At 28.9% G+C, this 16905-nt stretch overlaps 1 long non-coding RNA gene across 1 annotated transcript; it reads right to left on the reverse strand.

Moving 5' to 3' along the window:
• Positions 1 to 15871: 15871 nt before the first annotated feature.
• Positions 15872 to 16562, reverse strand: LOC122849250. The gene is made up of 3 exons (XR_006373545.1): positions 16415 to 16562; positions 16061 to 16283; positions 15872 to 15975 (listed from the first exon to the last, which is right to left on the reverse strand). It is a non-coding gene; the product is annotated as an uncharacterized LOC122849250 (long non-coding RNA).
• Between the last annotated feature and the right edge of the window lie 343 nt (positions 16563 to 16905).

Below are 16905 nucleotides of genomic sequence, written 5' to 3' on the forward strand. Positions count from 1 at the left end.
AATATTTGGTGGTTACATAGGTACTAAAGTTGAATGGCGTCATTGTCGTCATATATATTTAAACAGCATTTTTACATTTTTAAAATTTACTTTTTGATATTATAAAAGCAAGTACACTTGATGGAGCATCATCAAATTATTTTAGTCGTCAACAACTTTATAATAATGAATATAAATAGGAATTCTGTAAAAGATGTGTATCACTAACCAAACAATTCAGTTCATAAAAAACACCCAACGTTTTATGTGTGCAATTAACATGTTTCCCTGGCGGAAATGGTGAGAGCTAAGCCAGAAAAAAACGATATCGCTTTTGTCGCCAAAGCCAGAGCAAAGCCAGAGATAATAAAAACAGAATATTAACAATATGAAACGTAAATTTGGGCTTTATATGGATATATTATTTAAATTAAATTATTATTGAACTTATTTTTAGCAATAATATTGATGTAAAGAGATAAATATAAGTATAACAAGTAATGTAAAAGTTGACAGATTTTGACGGTTTGAGGTTGACTTGAATCGGCTGAACACAAAAATCCCTATCGTGAAGCAATAGTAAATCCAGACCTTTTCCAGAGAAAAGCCAGACTTGTAAAAAAGACATTTATTTATAACAATAGCACTAACTATTAATAAACAATATTAAATTAATAAATTTTAATGACGTTTAGAATTAATAGTTAGTGCTATTGTTATAAATAAATGTCTTTTTACAAGTCTGGCTTTCCTCTGGCTTTGCTCTGGCTTTTGTCTGGTTTTACTCTGGCTTTACTCTAGCTTTTCTCTGGCTTTTGTATTGCCAGAGATTGTTGTGTTTTTTTTTTTTTTTTCACACGAAACATTAATTATATTGATAAAAAAGTCTCTAAAAGTCATTAAAATTCATTAATTTATTATTGTTTATTAATAATTAGTGATATTGTTATAAATAAATGTCTTTTTTACAAGTCTGGCTTTACTCTGGCTTTGCTGTGGCTTTTGTCTGGTTTTACTCTGGCTTTTCTCTGGCTTTTGTATTGCCAGAGATTGATGTTTTTTTTTTTTTTTTTTAAGCGAAAAATTAATTTTAATAATAAAAAAGTCTCTAAAAGTCATTAAATTTGATTAATTTAATATTGTTTATTAATAGTTAGTGCTATTGTTATAAATAAATGTCTTTTTTTACAAGTCTGGCTTTACTCTGACTTTTAATAATTATTAATAACAAAATCATTAGAAGCTATAATAAGTAGTAAAAAAATTAAGGAATTGTGTATTTATTATTGCATAGTCATGTTTCAATAAAATGTTGATTAATAATTACACATTTTCATTATTATGTTTTCTGAGTATTGTATAATGAAATATTATTAATAAATAGAAAGTCTGATTATTTTTTTCTGGTACTATAATTATTTAAAAAAATTACATTGTTAAAAATTTTATTATAATTTTTCCATAATTTGTTATTAATACGCCAATTTATCTGCAATGATTAAATAAATGAATGAATAATTCAATAATAAGTAATAGCAATATCCGAGTTATTTCATCAAAAACCAAGTATACGTATCAATTTATTAATTAACTTACGATTTAAATTCAATAGTTCCTATAATTATTAGTTAATGAATTTTGAATTTAAAAATGGACGGACCATTTTTTTGTTAACAGTTGGTAAAATCAATTTACTTCGATATTATCGAATATCCGATATTACTTCGCCAAAATATCGGTTCGATAACGATATCGGATTTTGATATCGCAATATCCGATAATATCGATATTGGTGATATCGCACATCCCTAACCCTGAGATCATAATATATCATAATATGATTGTATATTTAGTTAACTATTATTTAGATATGATATTCTAACTAAACGTCAACATTTTTCTTTTTCTCCTCTTTTTTTTATAAAATATAAAAACATCATAAAACTTAAATAGATAAATATAGGTATTTAAATACGAATACTTTTGCTTACAGTCAAATATGTCTTCTGAACATATGTTTATCTTACTTTAGTACTTTAAACTAATTTAGTTGAGTCTTTGTTTTGATTGTTACTTGCTCTCTTTGAAGGTACAAAGTATATGGCACAACACTAACAATAAAATATTTCTAGGTTCATAACATTAAAATATATCTGTATAAGCATAAGACTATGAGAAATATAAACTATACTCAATTTTCTTGATTAAATTTTTTTGGATATCGTGGTCAAAAAGTTACTAAATGCCATAGTTTTAGGCCTACTATTACATTTTAGCAGTCCCAGAGTATCCCGAACCAGCGGTTCTTTACCATTTTTCGTTAAAATCTTTATCAGCTTTTCTCTCTGTTTCTTGTGTATTTCACAAGACCATATAAAACGTGATCTAGAGTTTCATCTTCTTTGTTACATTCACATAGACTCGAAGGATTAACATTTATTTTTTTTTAATGATATATTTAAAGAATTATGTCCAGAACGAAGTCTGTTGATTGTACAAATCCCACGTCGATTAATAGGCCACTCATTAAACCACTGTGATGGGGCTGGATCATACAAGTGACTGAAATAATAATTTCCCTTTTTCTCTACCTATTTCAGTGCGAAAGTTATTAAACTCTTTGTACATTTTATTTTTCCAATAACTTTTTAGATCTGCAATTGAGGGTCCGGATGCAATAACTCGCCGAGCGCTCGAAGTCAAGAAACTGCTATGTTGCTGTGGGTGAAAAATAGGAAAAATTAAAATTGAAAAATAAAAAAAAATAAAAATACAGTCGTCGATAGAATTAAAAAATACATATTTTTCTTCAAATAAATTTTTTTTTATAATAATTAGTTAACGAGATAAAAAATATAAACGAAATTTTTTTTTTCAATAATATAACTCAAGATAACTTCTTCAAAAATTAATAAATTAACTTGAATTTTCGACTGTAGCTTCATTATAAGCTACCGATTGCAACAGTATGATCAAAAAATGTACACTGAGAGAAATTTTAACTAAAAATTAAAATCATGGTTGAATAAAAATTACTATAGTACTTTGTAATTTTTGTTTTAATTCTGGGACTGGCCGCGAGAGTCGGAATTCTACAATAAAATTATGTAAAATGTGTAAAATGTCAAAAAATTGTTGGGTTACTTCAAGCCTCTATACATCGTTATCTATTGCAGATGGACATGGGGTTGAGTGAAGTTTATTATTGAAAATTCAATTCTAAACAATTTATAAAGAATTACTTTTTTTGATTAATCTCTTAGATAATGAGTTATGAGTTAATTAAAATAAAGACATACATGTTTTGTGAAAACAATAAAAATTATTATATGGTTGAATAAAAAATACTGCACAATTCAATAAATATTCTTATATATATAATAAAAATTATCATGTAGACATATAAAAGTTAGCATAGACTTATATATTTTTTACTATATAGCTTTGTAAAAATTCTGTTTGTGGGACGAAATAACACAAAGATGGCCGACCGATTGAACAAATGATTGAACTGTCATGTAATTTCAAGCATTTCTACAGCCTTATCTGTTGAAGCTAGGTATGGGGTTAAGCGAGGTTTATTGTTGGTTATTTATTTCTAAACAATTTATCAAGAATAACTTTTTTCTATTTAACAATTAGTTTTCGAGTTTTGAGCGTGTAAACAGAAAAGAAAAAATGTTGCCGGGAATTGATTGCTATTCTCCGTGAATTTAGCACAAACTGCCCAACTTAACACAAAAAATGTCCAACTTTTAAATAAAATTTGTAATAAAATTTAGTAAATTCTAAAACCGGTAGTGGGTAAATTCTCAGTCTGCTAGAATTTACTTGTGAGTGTCGTGAATTTAGTCATTTTTTTAAACAGAAATTACAATAAAATTGTGTAAATTTTATGGCTTAGTAGTGTATATAGTCAATGGCCAGATTTTTTACATAATTTTATTGTAAAAATTATCTATCAATATACGAATAATTCTTATAAATGACGGGGGAACGCAGTTTTTACTATTTATTTTGTAATTTTTTCTTTTACGTTTGTAATTCTTAGTTAATATTTCTCTCAGTGTATTTATTAATATTGTTTAATTTTTATTATATGATTGTTTAAGGCTGTTGGTAAAAGTCATCGTCGAACCAATAATTGTAGTTTGAGGGGCCCGTATATCGTAACGCTAAATCTCATGCCCGGGTACCCGAAATTTTGTTGCGCTTCTGTCTCGAATACCGGCTTTTGAGTGTGTCCGTGCATATACAGGCAGACACTAACACTACTGCTAGCAAGCAAGTACAGTACACAGTTACATTATATGCTTGTGTGTGTCACGTCTATGTGCATCACTTGCCGCGAGAAAGCAAATACTTTTTTTTTTTAAACTTGAATAACTTTTAAAATCCGAGGCAAACATTACTTATTTTTTCAAATTATATTCGTTTTTTTCTTATCTACAATTTGATAGAAAAAAATCAGTTTTCGAGTAGACAACGAATCTACTATACGCTGTTTAAGAAAAAAAAAACTGTTTTGCCCAATACTCGTGTATAAAAGTTGTCAACTTTGACAGTCGTTATCTTAAAAAAGCCGAGGCAAAAAAAATTAAAAGAAATTGTCAAGATAGATAATTATTTCATTTAAAAAATAAGCCTAATTAAAAAAAAATCGAGTAGAAATTCAATTATTCACCAACAGCCTTAATGTCGATGAAAAATTCAATTTGTCTAACTTTGAATGAAAAAAGAGTCGAAGAAATTTAATAATTGAGTACCTTGTCAGTGGCAATATTGTTAAGCAGTATATCAAAAAGTTTTATAGAAATTTTTAGATATTTTTATTAAGGTACATTCTCAGCTACCTTCCGAATATAAGAATTTCTTGAAATTTATACAGTATGTAATTGAAATATTGATAAATCATTTCGTGAAATAATATATTATGTTACAGACTTATTTTTTTTATAATAATTAATTAAAGTTGGCTACTTTTAGAGAGGTTAAACATGGGCTCTTATGGGAGGGGATGTTTGAAATTTTTTTGATCATAACTAAATTACATTTCTAAATATAAGATTTTATTGAAAAACTGATAGATAATAGTAAAAATAATAAGGAATTTTTTAATACCTGGTTTATATGGGGTTAGAGAACTGATTTCGTTATTTTAATTAAAAATATGTGGTAAAAGCTACTGATTTTCTAATGAAGAGACATAATATTGAAAAAGCGGGAAAATTTAAACTTGCATAAAAGAAATGTGATTACAAAATAATGGAGCATCATAAATGCAAACATTAATGAAAATATTATTAAAAATGTTTTTATTAACTATATAAAATTGAGATTGATAATAAATATTAATATTAATTGGATATAAATAAAAAACTTTATACTGATACAAATCAGTGATGCATACTAACAAAAAAAAATTTTTGTGTGCAATATTGAAATGAATAAATATTATAGAATAATTGTTTTTATCAACATATAATTGGTTTTTATTGGAATATATTGCATAAGATTAATTAATAATGGAAAAAATAAATTGTTAACACAAAAAAAATGATCACGAAAAGTTCAAACTTTTGGTTTTTTGGGGTTGGTAGGACAAAATCTCCAATGTAAAAAGCATAGGATTTTATTTAGGACACGCCCACAAAATCTAGCTGAAAATGTACCTTAATTATTGACTGAGTTATTAATTTAACAACAAATTGCAAGCTACCGTTACGGCTATATATGCGTGATCGTCAGCCCCCTCTCTCGCGAACGCCTATGTTCACGCGCCTGTATATCCATATAAATACAAACAGTATGCGCGCAATTTGTTGTTAAATTAATAACTCAGTCAATAATTAATAAAAATATCTAAAAATTTCTATAAAACTTCTTGATATACTGCTTAACAATATTGCCACTGACAAGTTACTCAATTATTAAATTTCTCCGACTCTTTTTTCATTCAAAGTTAGACAAATTGAATTTTTCATCGACATTAAACAATCATATAATAAAAATTAAACAATATTAATAAATACATTTTTTGATCATACTGTTGCAATCGGTAGCTTATAATGAAGCTACAGTCAAAAATTCAAGTTAATTTATTAATTTTTAAAGAAGTTATCTTGAGTTATATTATTGAAAAAAAGTATTTTTTTTCGAAAAAAAAAATTTCGTTTATATTTTCTATCTCATTAACTAATTATTATAAAAAAAAATTTATTTGAAGAAAATTATGTATTTTTTAATTCTATCGACGACTGTATTTTTATTTTTTTTTATTTTTCAATTTTAATTTTTCCTATTTTTCACCCACAGCAACATAGCGTTTTCTTGACTTCGAGCGCTCGGCGAGTTATTGCATCCGGACCCTCAATTGTGAGCAACAGCTGAGAATCAACACCATTACGGTAAATGGATAAATTGACTATTTTGCCTGCATTTTCGAACTGATAGAGTTTATTTTTTAGATACCACACTATATATTTTGTTGAGTTAATTTTTAATTTACTGGAAATTGCTAATAAAACACTTAGAGAGTCGGAAAAGATACTGACATTACCTGGATCTTTTCTCTCGATTAAATTGAGACATTCCCCTATTGCCAAGGCTTCAGCTGTAAAAATAGCAGCTATATCGGATGATCTAAAATTATAGAGTGTATCATTGTTACCCATTGCTATCGAAAAGCCTACAAAATTCGCGCCTTCTGTTTTCGATCCGTCTGTATAAAAGGTTTTTGAATCAGTCAGGGTATGTTCAAATATTCGAGTAAATTCTGCATTCGGACAAGGCGATTTATCAATTGTTCTGCCTTGATCTGTAAAGACTCGGGCTTTGTAAAATAATCCGTAAAAATCTAAATCAAAGCACAAAGGCACTTCTGCCGCGTGTATTAGATGACTATATCTATCATGGTCTTTGAAACATTGGTAAATTACTGGCATACCGATTTGGTTAATATGTTTTGGGTTTCTGAGAGGGTTTTCAATGTTTTCTGAAAGTTCTGTGAGTAATGGAATAAGTTTGTGATTAGTATACGATAGGGTTCTAGATATGTAGCTTCTTCCCAAAAATTGGAATCTTAAACTTAAAGGTGGTTCTTTAGCTTCAGCTAGAATGATATTGGTGGGAGTACTCCTTCTGTATCCTAATGCTATTCTTAGGGCTTTGAATTGAATTCTATCTAGCCTGATTGCTTGTTGTTTAGTGAGCTTATGGAATAAAAAACCGCAATACTCGATTCTAGATCTAATTAAGGCTTTATATAGTCTGATCAAAACTATAGGGTCTGCCCCTTGCCAAGTGCTACGAATACAACTTAATATTTTTAAAGGGTTCTGGCATTTTGCTTCAATACTAGATATTTGTTTTTCCCACTTAAAGTTGGAAGATAACCATAGACCGAGGAATTTTACTATTCTAGAAGAAGTTATTACATTACTGTCAAGATTAATGTCCCACAGACCTCCTTGACCACTACATTTATTAAATACCATGAAGATGCACTTGTTTGCAGCTAAGCTTAGTCCCTTTGTTTCCAAATAGCTATTTACGTTATTTGTATCTCTTTCTAAATTATTTATCCCGATTTGTGTGTTCTCATTTGAAGTATAAAGTCTGCAAACTCAAAAATTTTACATCCATGATTTATAATTTCTTTTATATTCAGATATAACGCATAAAGTAATGGACTAAGTACACTTTCTTGGGGAAAACCTTTACTCGTCCATCCTACTTCTTCGAAATCTCCATACTTAGCATGAAGTTTTCCGCTTGAGGTTAAATTGTATATAAATGATAGAAGGTTGCCTGGAAGACCTAGATTTTTTAAGTTATCAATAAGTAAATCCGGAAGAACGTTATCAGAAGCCCCTTTTATATCTAGAAACATTGCTGACACTTCATTCCCTTTTTCAAAGTCATTAAGGACATCTGTTGTTAATATTGATAGATTATCAGTGCAAGATCTATTTCTTCTAAATCCAAATTGAGAGTTATTGGGTGCATTCCTTTAATAAAAATTTTTTTTTCGTTTTGCAATTTCGCCCTGTAATACCGACTAAAAACTAGAAACAGAAACAACGACAAAAGTGATAAATTTCTCTATGCAATATTCCAGGCTTTACAGCACTTTACAGTTTACGATAATGTGTGGTACGAGCTATGTGAAATAATAAACAATCACAACAAGTCAATTTTCTATTTATTTCAGTTTCATATAAACATTGAACAGTTATCCATCTAATAATTGGAAGCCAAAAAAAATAATGTCATGTGCCAGTACTGCCACTACAAGAAACAGCTTTTTCCTATAAAATTTTGGCCGGTATTACAGGGCGAAATTGCAAAACGAAAAAAAATTTTTTATTAAAGGAATGCACCTATTAAATTTCTTATGATGTTCAAGCCACCATGATAGTCTGAAATTAATAAGTTTTTCTAAAAGTTTACAAAGACAAGGAGCCAAGGAAATGGGTCTTACATTTTGACCATCACTCTTTGGAATAAAGAAGAGCCCATAGTTTCTCCATTCTGGTGGAAATTCCCTAGATCATAAAATATCATTGTAGAGTTCTAAGAGAGCTTTAATTGCGTTATCTGGAAGGTAGCTAATAGTTAAGTAATCTATCCCATCGAGACCTGGGCTTGATTTTAGTTTGAGATTATCGAGGGCATAATCGAATTCTACCATAGAATATGGCATATCAAGAAAACCGTCTTGATTTTGATGGTCAAAAAGCACATTATTTGATACCCACGGAGGACATAAATTTTCCATAATTAATTTTGCAGATTCAACTGCTGTTTGTTTGTATTCGTTACCAGTACTGCTTTGTGCGAATCTATTTTCAAAATTTTTATTTTTTTTCCAAATATAAGAGGGATCAGTAAATTTATTGAGGCTTTCTATGAACTTTTTGTAGCTGTCTTTTTTAGCATTCCGAGTCACTGTACGAGCTGTTGCTTGAGCTTTTTTATATTTAATGAAATTATCCCTAGTATAATTGTATTTTAGATTAAGTAAGGCTATTTTTCTTTTTTTGACAGCACTCTTACAATCATTGTTCCACCAAGAATTCCCTCCTTTGAATATTTTTGATTTTGTCCGCTGATCATTATTAGGGTAGTTATTTTTCCAACCTGGAGTACTTTCTTTGATACTTTTTTCTATCGTCTCTACAAACTTGTTATATCTTAGATGAATTGAATGGGATTCTTTATTTATGTTTTGGATATATTCGTTAAATTTTAGTTCGCTTACCCTTTGAAAAGTTTCCCAGTCTGTAGTTTTTCAATGGATTCGTTTAACACCCGTACCAAATTTTAATTTATCCGGTATCATATTTATCTTAATTCTTACTGGGTAATGATCACTTCCCCATGGATCAACACTTTTATCCCATTCGTCCCCAACGCTTAAGGCCGTGTTAGGATCGGAAAAGGATAAGTCAATAGCAGATTCAGTGCCATGAGCCTCATTGAAGTGTGTTTTTTCTCCGCTATTTAAAAGGATAATATCTAGATCTTCTACGACTTGTTTTATGTCTTTACCTTCACAGCCTCTTGTATCATCCGAACCCCACCAAACATGGTGAGCGTTGAAATCTCCACCTATTAAGAATTTCCCATCAAATTGAGAGAAAAATTTTTCCCAATCAACAAACTCCATCCTGGTATTCGGCGGTCTATAACAAGAAACGATGAGAGTTTTTTCACCTCTTATAAAAATTTCAATCCCACATACTTCGATTTTTCCCCCACAATTATAAATGTTATTTTTGATTCTATACTTTATACTATTTTTAACAAAAATTGCCACCCCTCCTTTACCATCATTAAGTCTATCAGTTCTAACAATATCAAATCCCCTTAATGAAATATTATCACCTGGTTTGAGCCATGTTTCTTGAATCAGTAGTAAATCGACTTCCTCCACACGATGTTGAAGCTCAGCTAACTTTCTCTTGATGCTACGGCAGTTCCATTGAATTATTGTACATGAAGATTGGCTAGCCATTGTTGTTATGACTTGAAGGATACATTCGTCTTTCAATTATTGGCATTAGCTCCATCAGTAGTTCTTTTGGTTTATCAATTTGGCATACGGCATTGACCATATACCTTAAGATTTGATCAACTTCAAGGTCAGTTCCTTGTGTGGTTTCTTCGATTCCACTATGTTGTTGACTTTGAGCAATAGTTTTTTGGCTAAATGATCTATTATAAGTTAGTTGGGAGTAATTTGCACTGTTGTTTGTTTTATCTTCTATTACATTTGGTTTTTTATTTTGAACGGCAACTTCCCAACTTTTTTGGACTTTAGCTTGCGAGTTTTGCGTTGGTTTATCCCAGTCTTTGGGTATTTCATTATTGCTTTTGGTTGGTAAGTAAGGAAATTCTTTTTTATTATTACTATTATTTTTGATAACGTTATTCCATGCTTCCACCATTTTTGGACTTTTATTTGGTGTTTTCCAGCCATTAATAATTCTCTTTGCTTGGATATATCCAACATTTTCCATAGCCATGATTCTGTTTAGATTTCTTGCTGATTTGAATACTTTACACTTGGTGTACCAAGCCTTATGATTCTCTCCACAGTTTAAACATTTTGGATTGCACTCTTGATCATCTGGATGCTTAGGTTATCCACATATCAGACAGGTCACCTTGACAACCTTGTGCGAAATGTCCAAAGCGTCCACATTTATAGCATTGTTTCACATTTGGTATAAAAGTATCGACTGGAATCCTCATCCTTCTATAGTATACATATTCTGGTAGGTCTTGGTTTCTAAATACCAAACATACAGCTCTTGAATCTTTTTTTACCATCTTTTGTGTGGTTTCATCTTTAACTTTCATTTTTAAGCGAAAAGCATCGACTACTGTAGGATTTGATTCATTTTCGTTAATTTCTTCTATAATTTCATTGGTATTAAATTCTTCTGGAACGTTTTTAATTACCCCTTTTCTTAATAAAATAAATCTTGGTATATAAGTTTGGAATCCTTTGTTTTTAATCTCTTCATGGTCAACAAGCTTGTTTGCTTCTTCCCATGATTTAAATTTAATTTCCCAACAATATTTAGAGTACGGCTCGACACCGTTGTAATCTACTTTCCCATCTATAAGTACTTGCATGATATCAAACGGTCCCCATATTTTCTTTCTTTTTTTATTTGGCTGGTCCCCTTCTACTGGTTTCAAAACTTTCATGCTTACAGTGTATGGGCGTTCGTCTTTTTCTGTATATTTTATAGGCACTAAGGTTTTATTATTATTATTGTTGCTGTTGCTGATTTGGGTATTCTTGTTCTCATTAATGTTGCTATTAGATCCTGATTTAATTTTTTTCTTTGCTTCTAATTCGTTTAAGCTTTGTGAATATCTATGTTCATTATTGACATTATCAAGTATTACCTGTTCAATGTTAATTGGGCTGCCTGGTCGCTTCTTTGACGTGCCAGAGTAGTTTCCATAGCCTGAATTTCCTGTCGATGGATATGGATTTTCCATATCAACATCATTTGCATCACTATTATTGATGATTTCACAATTACCACTCACTTCATTAATAACTTTCTTTGTTATTAATGGTTGCACTATTTTTTTATTATTTTTATTCACAGTTATTGTTTTTTTAACACTGTTAGCCCCTGTCACTGGCGTGATGGGGTTATGGCTTGGGTTGTTTGTTGTTGTTTTCCCCATTTTGGGGGAATTATAAACAAAAACACTCAATACACTGGTTTATTTGCGGGATGCCCCGTCTTAACACCTGAGGGATTCTCACCCTACTTTGTTTTGTAAGTTAATTATTAATGATTTTTATTAATTTTTAACAAAGGACTGTTTACATCCGTCCCCTACCGTATACACACTCTTTTTTTTTTTTTTTTTTTTTTTTTTATTTTTTTGTATATACACACTCTAAAATTACTGAGCATACCGTGACATCTACCGTTTACACAAATAAGTCGACTTATGGTAACGAATTCAGGAATGCTATTCTTGGTCCCGTATTGCGCAATAACGATTCGGCGACAAGATATGTTTGTCGCGATAGAAAAATATGAAGGTGCTTGTTGTTGCTTTCATGTAAATTATACCTTATTTTTGCATTTGCATACGACTATGGCAGCTTCCCATGTGAGCAACAACAAGCGCCTTCATATTTTTCTATCGCGACAAACATTTCTTGTCGGTGAATCGTTATTGCGGGACCCGCAATAACTCCCGCAATACAGGACCAAGAATAGCACTCCAGGTAGTTATTTAACTAGAAGCTAAATTTTTTTCAACTATATACTAGTTAACTATAACTATGGGCTGGTTTTGTAATCTACAGTTACAGTTAACTAGTAGTTAAAATATTTAACTACTAGATTGTTAACTAGTGATTAACTTTTTATCGGCTGCTTTATCATATTGATACAAATCTTACATCTAGATGTCAGGACGTCGTCTTCAAAAATAGAGTCGATAAAACATAAGGAAAGACTTTTGGAGGTTATAAGATTGTTTATATATTTTATGATTTATTTATTATTTGATATCAACAATTATTCAACTGCGTTGGTGTTGTTGTTGTTGTAATTGATCATTATTGGTTCCAATTATTTATTAATTGATCATGTGATGATTTTTTTATTTCGAATATCATAATATATGGATTGTGTTCGTATTTGAAAAATTACTTGAACGTACTGATAAATTATCAAATGTATAATATTGTCCAGCTGTTACTTGTGCAACAGCAATATAATGACCACAATTAAGAGATGGTCCCATGTGTTACAATCGACATTAATTTATAATTTCCCTAGCGAAAATGCTGACAGTCGGTTTGTGCACTGATCTCATACAAAAACGACACAAAACCGACACATGACTATAAGAATTTCTGAGTCACAAAAAAGAATAGGAAGAAGCATTTAAAAAATAAAATTTTATGTCTAAAAATTTCTAAATAATATTCTCACAATTTAAAACACATTAGAATTTTTTTAAAATAATTTTTTTATTGAAAAAACTCAATTCTGTTTATGTATTAAAATTGAGGTTAGCTGTCAGATACAATTCTCACACAATTCCGACAGACGTACGACAGTATATTTTTATTTTGTATTTTTCAATATAAAAAATCATTTTATTAATAAAAATTTTTGTTCAATAATAAAGTTATAATATCTTTTGATAATTTTAGATATATCAGAATTTTTCAAAATTATTTTATTAAAAAATTATCATTTTTTGGTTTTTTTTTATTGCAAATTCTCACAGACGTTTCTCTTTTTTTTTTTTTGTCAAAATTTATTTACAAAAAAAATCTAATATGCCTAAAATAGGGGAGCCCTGGTGTGCCACCTTTGTGTGTGATTGTTTTACACACAAAACCTCCAATATTCCGTGTGTTGTGCACGCACACACCACAAACTTGATAATTTTTCAAATTTGTTTGCAAATTTTACACAAATGTTATAAATGTACGTCACAGAGTCCATTTTTATTTTTAATTACATTTTATTTACATGTCATATTGTTTTATTTACATGCGCCATGTCCCATTTTGTCTTCAATAATTTTATGTATAGGTATTAATTAATAAATTATATTAATAATAATTATTATATAATTAATTTATTGAAAGAATAGGTATACATATAAAAGTTGAATAAAGTTGAACAAATACTATTAAAATATACTGTCATTTTTAGCTATTGAGTTGCTACGAATTTGCTATTGATCTGCCGTTGACTTGCTATTGACTAGATGTTGGACGAATTTATACGAAAAAAAAATTGTTTTTTATTTAAATTTTATGTATTGTTGTCAAAAACTTTTAAAAAAACAATATAATAAACAATATAATAGCAATTGCTATTAACTAGCTATTGACTAGCTATTGAGTGGATGTTTCATGTCATTTTATTCTCGCGGTAAGTTTCCATAAATTACCAAAACTCCGATAACAACGAATGACAGCTCGGACATAACCTAAAAAAATTTAACATCATTCTTTGCTATCATTATTGAGAAATGACATCGAATCACGCTCTAATAATGTGATAGATACATTGTTAATTTTTTCCTTAATTTATGTAGATCAATTTAATATGTTTAGTAAAATGCGGGGCCTTTGTAATCCATAATTCTTTTCGCTATTGACTTGCTATTAATCTGCTATTGAGTAAGCACCCATTTCATTAACAAGTCGCAATTAAGCTGTTGATGAGTGTTCCGCTAAGGGCGCGTACCCCTAACGAAAATGGCGACACCGATCCAACAGTCGGTTTGTCCACTGATCTCATACAAAAACGACACAAAACCGACACACGACTATAAGAATTTCTAAGTCACAAAAATAAATAGTAAGAAGCATTTAAAAAATAAAATGTTATGTCTAAAAATTTCTAAATAATATTCTCACAATTTCAGACACATTAGAATTTTTTTTAAATAATTTTTTTATTGAAAAAACTCATGTTTGTTTATGTACTAAAAGTGAGGTTAGCTATCAGAATCATCTGTACACGACTGTGAGATTTTACAATTCTCACACAATTCTGACACACGACTGTGAGAATTGTAAATCCGACACAATTCCGAAACAAATTCGACAGACGTGCGACAGTATATTTTTATTTTGTATTTAATATAAAAAAAAGCATTTTATTAATAAAAATTTTTGTTCAATATTAAAGTTATAATATTTTAATAATTTTAGGCATATGAGATTTTTTTTTTTTGAATAAATTTTGACAAAAAAAATAATTGGAATCGTCTGTGAGAATTTGCGATTTGCAAAAATTTTTGTTTAATAATAAAATTATAATCTTTTAATAATTATAGGCACATTAGATTTTTTTAAAATTATTTTATTAGAAAATCATCATTTTTTAGTTTTTTTATGAGGTTAAAATCGGTTTTTTTTTAAATACTTTTTTTTCAAAACGAATACATTTAATCAGTTTCCCATGTATCTGGTATTTTTGTAACCCGAATGTAATTTGTAATGAAACCATATATTTGGTTTCCCATGTTTCCAATTATTTTTTTTGTCAAAATTTATTCAAAAAAAAAAAATTTAATATGCTTAAAATTATTAAAATATTATAACTTTAATATTGCACGTACGAAAATTTCCTATAAGGGTCACTTATAGGAATGTCCTTTAGGGAAAACCTGTAGGAAGTCCTACAAGATTTTGGCCGCGATGCTTACAGGAAATATTAAATGAGAGGATCACTTTTCGTGTAGGAAAACTTATAGGATAGTCTAATAAGAAATTTATAAATTTTTGAAACATATAGGAAGTCTTATAGGGCAGTCTGATAGGAAATTTATGTAATTTTAAATCATATAGGATTTTTATATATCATGTAAGTCTTACAGGAATGCTGTGATAAATGATGCCTATAAGAATAACGTAATAATATTTTTTAACGTTTATCCTATAAGAACGACAAGAAAATATATCCAATGGGAATAAATAAACATACAACTACTTTATAGGAATACTTTGCAAATATATTCTGTAGGAATTACGAGGTCATACATCTTGAACTTATCCTACAGGACCGAATATGTGAATTAATTACCTAGAGGAATAAAATAAAGTCTTACAGGAATTTTACGATTATATTTAGCCTAAATAATTTCTAAAAATTTTTCAATCAGGAAAATATTCTCAAATAATGAAAAAATATAAATAAAATGAGTACAAATAAAAAAATTTATAGTATTAGAAAAAAAATTTTTTTTTTTTTTTTTATTTGTTTAATCAATTTATAATATTAATTTGAATATAAAATAAATCTAATGACGGAAAAAAAAAAAAAAAAAAAAGATTTAAAGTCTTGCACAAAAATTATTGTCGACCATTATTAGCAATTCTACGGTTGTTTCTAGTTGAATTGTTACAGGCATATGTTATTCCACTTGTAACGGACGACTTTCGTGCTCCTGGTTCAACATGAGTAATGACATATTCTAAAAAAAAAGAGTAAATGAATAAATTATAAATATTAGCTATAGGACATAATAATAATAATGAAAATTAAAAAAAAATTCTAACGATATATAGCTTCAATTAATCTTGGATCCAGGGGTGGTTTGGCATCTCTATCTGGAAAAGCTGGAGATTTTTTACCAGAAACAGAATGAGTTTGTAAAACTTCTTGAGGAACTAGCATTTTTATCAGCTACGAACTGGCAGTTTTAGCTCTTGGAGGAACTGGACGAAGAAAACGAAGTCTATCAGTTCGTATGTATACTTCTCCGTATAAATGAGTCCAACGCTAAATTAAAAAGATTATTAGATAATTTATGCATAAAAATATAATGATAAATATATTGCAAAGAAATAAATGTATTATAATTGATATAAAAAAATTAATGAATCTGTTGAAATTAGTGAAAAAAAAATTACCCGATCGTTTGTACGATCGACATTGCCACCGATCTCATCATTGACTGGGTGAATAAAATTTCTATTCGGTTCATTGACTGGTGGTGCTGGGACATGATGCATTACTGGATTTTCAAACCTTTGATCATCGTCAGGTCTCAGGTTATTATTAATCTGTTAATAAAAAAAGAAAAAAAACAAATAAAGTAAGTTCGGGTTTATAAATTTTTAGTAATAGCTATAAATAATTTTTTTTTTTTTTTTTTTTTTAATCAATGAACATAATTTTTTGGTATTTATTATAAATTTCTTATTAGTAGAAAAAAAGTTATAATAAATTTAAAATGACTAATTATTGAGATATATAAATTTTTTTTTTTAATTTTAGTTGAAAAAATTATTGTCAATATATTTTATATAAGTAAAATAATTTGAAAATCGTTATAATATTTATTTATTTAAGCGATTGATTAATTTCTAACACAAGAAAAACAAAAAAAAAGTAATTATTA

Source organism: Aphidius gifuensis, linkage group LG2 (genome assembly GCF_014905175.1).
Source record: "Aphidius gifuensis isolate YNYX2018 linkage group LG2, ASM1490517v1, whole genome shotgun sequence".
Taxonomy (NCBI): domain Eukaryota; kingdom Metazoa; phylum Arthropoda; class Insecta; order Hymenoptera; family Braconidae; genus Aphidius; species Aphidius gifuensis.